This window comes from Peromyscus leucopus, chromosome 3 (genome assembly GCF_004664715.2).
Source record: "Peromyscus leucopus breed LL Stock chromosome 3, UCI_PerLeu_2.1, whole genome shotgun sequence".
Classification (NCBI taxonomy): domain Eukaryota; kingdom Metazoa; phylum Chordata; class Mammalia; order Rodentia; family Cricetidae; genus Peromyscus; species Peromyscus leucopus.
The window spans coordinates 40,636,262-40,642,261 of record NC_051065.1 but is presented as its reverse complement, the minus strand read 5'-3'; positions in this window follow the sequence as shown (position 1 = coordinate 40,642,261).

Genomic DNA, 6,000 nt, shown 5'->3' with positions numbered 1-6,000 from the left:
AGTATACATAAGTGACCCTATAAATCCTACCAGGGAACTCCTACAGCTGATAAACACCTTCAGTAATTGGTGGGATACAAGATTAACTCAAAAAAAGCAGTAGCCCACCTATATACAAATGATAAGGGGTTGGGGATTAAGCTCAGTTGTAGAGCACTTGCCTAGCAAGCATAAGGCCCTGGGTTTGGTCCTCAGCTCCCCCTGCAAAAAAAAATGATAAATGGGTAAGAAAAAATCAGGGAAATATCACCCTTTACAATATCCACAAATAATATTAAATACCTTGGGGTAAGACTAACCAAACAAGTGAAAGACCTGTATGGCAAGAATTTTAAGTCTTTGAAGAAAGAAATTGAAGAAGATATCAGGAAATAGAAAGATCTACCATGTTCATGGATAGGTAGGGTCAACATAATAAAAATGGCAATCTTACCAAAAGCAATCTAAAGATTCAATGCAATCCCAATCAAAATCCCAACACAATTCTTCACAGTCCTCAAAAGAACAATACTCAACATCATATGAAAAAACAAAAAAAACAGGATAGCTAAAACAATCCTATACAATAAAGGAATTTCTGGAGGCACCACCATTCCTGACTTCAAGTTCTACTATAGAGCAATAGTAATAAAAACAGCTTGGTATTGGCATAAAAACTGACACGTGGATCAATGGAATCAAATTGAAGACTCTGACATTAACCCACACACCTATGAACACCTGATTTTTGACAAAGAAGCTAAAAATGTACAAATGGAAAAACGAAAACATCTTCAACAAATGGTGCTGGCATAACTGTATGTCAACAAGTAGAAGATTGTAAATAGATCCATATCTATCACCATGTCCAAAACTCAAATCTAAATGGATCAAAGACCTCAACATAAATCCAGCTATACTGAACCTGATAGAGGAGAAAGTAGGAAGTGGCCTAGAATGCATTGGCATAGGAGACCACTTCCTAAATATAACACCAGAAGCACAGACACTGAAAACAACAATTAATAAATGGGACCTCTTGAAACTGAGAAGCTTTTGTAAGGCAGAGGACACAGTAAATAAGACAAAACAACAGGTTACAGAATGGAAAAAGATCTTCACCAACCCCACATCTGACAGAGGGCTGTTCTCCAAATTATATAAAGAGCTCAAGAAATTAAACATCAAAATACCAAATAATCTGATTAAAAAATGGGGTACAGATCTAAACAGAGAATTCCCAACAGAAGAATCCCAAATGGCTGAAAGACATTTAAGGAATTACTCACCATCCTTAGTCATCAGGGAAATGAAATCAAAATGACTCTGAGATATCATCTTAACACCTGTCAGAATGGCTAAGATCAAAAATACTCAGGATAGCTTACATTGGAGAGGGATGTGGAGCAAGGGGAACACTCCTCCACTGTTGGTAGGAATGCAAACTTATACAGCCACTTTGGAAATCAGTATGGCAGTTTCTCAGAAAATTGGGAATCAATCCACCTCAAGAACCAATTGTGGTGATATATTGTGTACCCTAATAAACCTTGCCTTGAGGATCAGAGGACAGAACCAGCCACTAGACTAAACACAGAGGCCAGATAGTGGTGGTACACACCCTTAATCCTGTCACTCAGGAGGCAGAGATCCATCTGGTTCTCTGTGAGTTCAAGGCCACACTAGAAACAGAGCCAGGCAATGGTGGCACACACCTTTAATCCCAGTACTTGGAAGCACACAGGAAGTGATGGCAGGGTGGAGAAAGTTATATAAGGTGTTAGGAAACAGGATCTAAAGCAGTTTAGCTGAGATGGAGTGTGGACTCAGAGACTTACAGTCTGAGGAAACAGGATTGACCGAAGAGTTGGTGAGGTGAGGTTAGCTGTAGCTTGCTCTGCTTCTCTGATCCCAATATCTGGCTCTGGGTTTTTTTATTATAAGACCTTTTAAGATTCATTTTACATCAGCTTTGAGGCAGGGGGAGGGGCTTAAACCTGCCTCTACTGAATGTACCAGGCTCTGCTGACTCCCCATGGGAGGCCTTACCTTGTTGTAGGAGGGAATGGGGGTGGGAGGGACAGGAGGAAGGAAGAGGGGGATCTGTGATTGGTATGTAAAATAAATTTTAAATTTTCTTAAGAAAAAAAAAATAAATGGATAAAAAAAATTAAAAAAAAATAATATTCGTGCTACACCTGATGATACTATTCTTGGGCATATACCCAAGGAATGCTCAATGATACCACAAGGACACTTGCTCAACTATGTTCACAGCAGCATTATTCATAATAGCCAGAACCTGGAAACAACCTAAGAATGGATAAAGAAAACATAGCACATTTACACATTACTCAGCTGTAAAAAAACAATGACATCATGAAATTTGCAGGCAAATGGATGGAGCTAGAAAAATATCATCCTGAGTGAGGTAACCCAGACTCAGAAAGACAAACATGGTATGTACTCTCTCATAAGTGGATACTAGATGTAAAGGAAAGAATAACCAGACTATAATCCACAGCTCCTGAGAAGCTAGTTAACAAGTAGGACACTAAGAGGGATGCATGGATTGCCCTGGAAATAAGAAATAGATGAGATCTCCTGGATAAATTGGGTGCACGAGTGGGTAAAGAGTAGAGGGGAGAATGTAGGGGATGGGAAAATGAGTGATTGGGATGGCTGAGTTGGGGGAAAGACGGATACGGAGAGCAATGAAAGTGATATCTTGATAGAGGGAGCCATTATGAGGTTAGAGAGAAACCTGGTGCTAGGGAAATTCCCAGGAATCCACAAAGATGACCCCAGCTAAAACTCCTATAAATACTGAAGAGGATGATTGAACTGGCCTTCCCCTGTAATCAGATTGGTGAATATGCTAACTGTCACCATAGAGCCTTTATCCAGTAACTGATGGAAGCAGACACAGAGATCCATAGCCAGGCACCAGGCTGAGCTCCAGGAGTCTAGTCGAAAAGAGAGAGGAGGGATTACATGGGGGGGGGGGGGGCTCGAGATCATGATGGTGAAATCTACAGAGACAACTTAACCAAGCTTGTGGAGCTTGTGACAGCTGTGGAGCCTCCATGGGACCACTAGGCACTCTGCATGTGGGATAGAGTTGTGTAGCTTGGTCTGTTTGACTGTTTGAGGAGCCCCTGGAAGTGTGACCAGGATCTATCTCTGGTGCATGAGCTGGCTTTCTGGATCCCATTCCCTATGGTGGAATGCCTTGCTCAGCCTTGATGTGTGCGGGGGTGAAGTGTGTGCTTAGTCTTGCCTCAACTGAATGTACCAGGCTATGTTGACTCCCATGGAAAGTCTTACCCTTTTAGGGGAGTAGATAGGGAGGCTGGGGCAAGGTGGGAGGGGCAAGTAGCAGGAGGAGGAATGAGAGGAGGAATTGTGGTTGTTAAGTAAAATGAAAAAAATTTAAAGAAATTAAAGAACTAAGACAAGATGATAGAGACCATAATAGTGTGTGTGTGTGTTTGTGTTTTCCCTCTCTCGACAGCCTCAGAGAATTAAGTTTTGTTCCTTCAGATAGAAAACTCAGAGGTCCACCAACTCAAGCCGAGCTCTGGAGACTGGCCCTCAAGGCAGCAATACAAAGTGCCCCCAGACAACAGGAAGCAGTCTAAAGAGCACAGCAATCCCCATTCCTGCCTCGACAGTCACACCTTCCTATTTCTTCGCATTTTATGATATATAAGAGGAGGAATGTTGGCAAACCAAGGACCACCCAGCCTGCCTTCAGTCACCCAGCACCAGAGGTCACAGCCACCAAATATTCTCCCTATAGTGCACACACTATACCTGTTTAAAAGGTCCCTGCCATCACAGCCTGCTGTCTCCCTTTCTCTCTGTCTCTGTGTGTCCGTGTCTGTCTCTCTGTCTCTGTCTCTTTCTCCACCACCACCACCCCCACTTTCTCTCTTGTCCCTGGTCCGAGGTAGCCTTTCACTCCCTCTCCCTCAATAAATGTCTTGTGTGAAATCTGTTGCATGATGACTTTGTGGCATTCCTTGGCTCTGACCTGCTAAGGTACTCTGCTGAAAAATACTAACATCCTCCCCAAAATCAAACATGAGAAATAGCCTCTTGGTACCTGCCTCTACCTTGGTGTGGCAGGAAGACTAGGAGAAGGCTCAGAGGGTAGCAGAATCTGGGGACTGTCTAGCTCCAGGTCTACCCCTTAGTAATGAGTGTCAGTCTCTTCCACTGGAAACTGGAAACAATAGTACAGAGGCTCATGGGAACATAGTGAAGATCAAATGAATTACAGCTAAACCAGCCTTGGCTAGGCAAGCAACAAAGCTTTTCAATTCCAAGGAGTCTCTAATTTAGTAAGGAAGCTAAACAACTGATAGCATGAGCTGCTGGGGTCCTCCTTGGGAGCCAGATTTTCCTGATATTCTCATACTTCAGACATACTATTTCAAAGTTTGGGTTATTTCATAATTTTTTGTTGGTGTATGGTAAGAAGTCATGTGGAGATAATCTTCCCAGGGTGATTGGGCCTGTTAACCTTCATAATGTGTGCAAAATTCCAAAATGTCCATTTCCTTCTAAGGAAAGAAACAGAAATACCATTCCAACTCAGGAAATAACAAAAACTAGTAAGACCACTTAGGGGATGAGAAAAGTCTTTTGAATTATTTTTTTTTTTTTTTTTTTTTTTTTTTTTTTTTTTTCGAACAGGTTTCTCTGTGTAGCTTTGCGCTTTCTGAGCTCATTGGTAGCCAGGCTGGCCTCGAACTCACAGAGATCGCTGCTCTGCTCCCGAGTGCTGGGATTAAAGGCGTGCGCCACCACCGGCCGGCGAATTATTTTTATTTTAAATTTTTATTTAAATATGTAAAGGTTTTTTTGCCTGCATATATGTCTGTGCATCATGGGTGTACCTGGTGCCTGAGGTCAGAAGAGAGTGTCAGATATCCTGGAACTGGAAAACTGGAATAACTTGTGGTTATGAGGCACCATATACATGCTAGGACCTGAGCTAGATCCTCTGCAAGAAAAACAAGTGCTCTTAACCACTGACTTAACTCTCCTTACCATTAAATGTAAAACACAAATTTAGTACAGCCAACGTTCAGAATTGCCAATGCTGTTTTACACAAATGTCTACAGCCAGTGTATCTATCTATCTATCTATCTATCTATCTATCTATCTATCTATCTATCTATCTATCTGTTTATCTATCTATCTACCTATCTATCTATAGATATAGGTATATAATGTTTTGATTACATTTCCTTTGGTTTTATTCCTCTAAACTTAATACTATATTTTTGCTCAGTTTTCTATGTATCACTGATTCATCCAAATGTGTGTGTGTGTAGTGTGTGTGTGTGTGTGTGTGTGTGTGTGTGTGTGTGTGTAAAACTCCACATGTATAGTTCCTCTCAGCATTTAACAACTGTGACCCTAGCTCTCAGTCTTCCTGGTCTAAAATTAACTCATATGTTGTTAGGGGTCTCTCTCTACATTGGTGTATCCAGATTCTTAGCATCTTGTTCAAAATATTGAAGAAGCACACAGAATAGAAAGAAGCTAAGGATTTTATTCAGAAGCAAACAGAGTACAGGCCAGATAGACCACCAGAGAGCATCAAGAGCCACTGATTGCTTCCTAAGGTTTCTTTTCCATTCCAAAAGTAGGAGTTGTTTGCTAAGGGTAATCTACAATGTAAGTAGTTTTCTGATTCTCTCTTCATTTTAAAATTATATATATTCATTCATTTATTCAGTGCATACATATATGCAAGTGTGTAAAGCCTAGAAGGCAGCTTGAGGTTTCTTTTCTCTCCTTCTGTTATGGAGTCCAGGGATCAGACTACACCAAGTTTCAGGATGTATTTGGCCATAAAGAGGGAGTTATCAAGGCAATGGAACTTAAAGGTCAGAGTGACCCAACTGCCTGTTTGGAGAGAGGTTAATGTGCAGCTCAATGCAGGTGGAGTTCCCAGGTTGCTGAGTGCATTGTTTGTGAAAAGGTGCATGTGTGTGTGTTGTGGT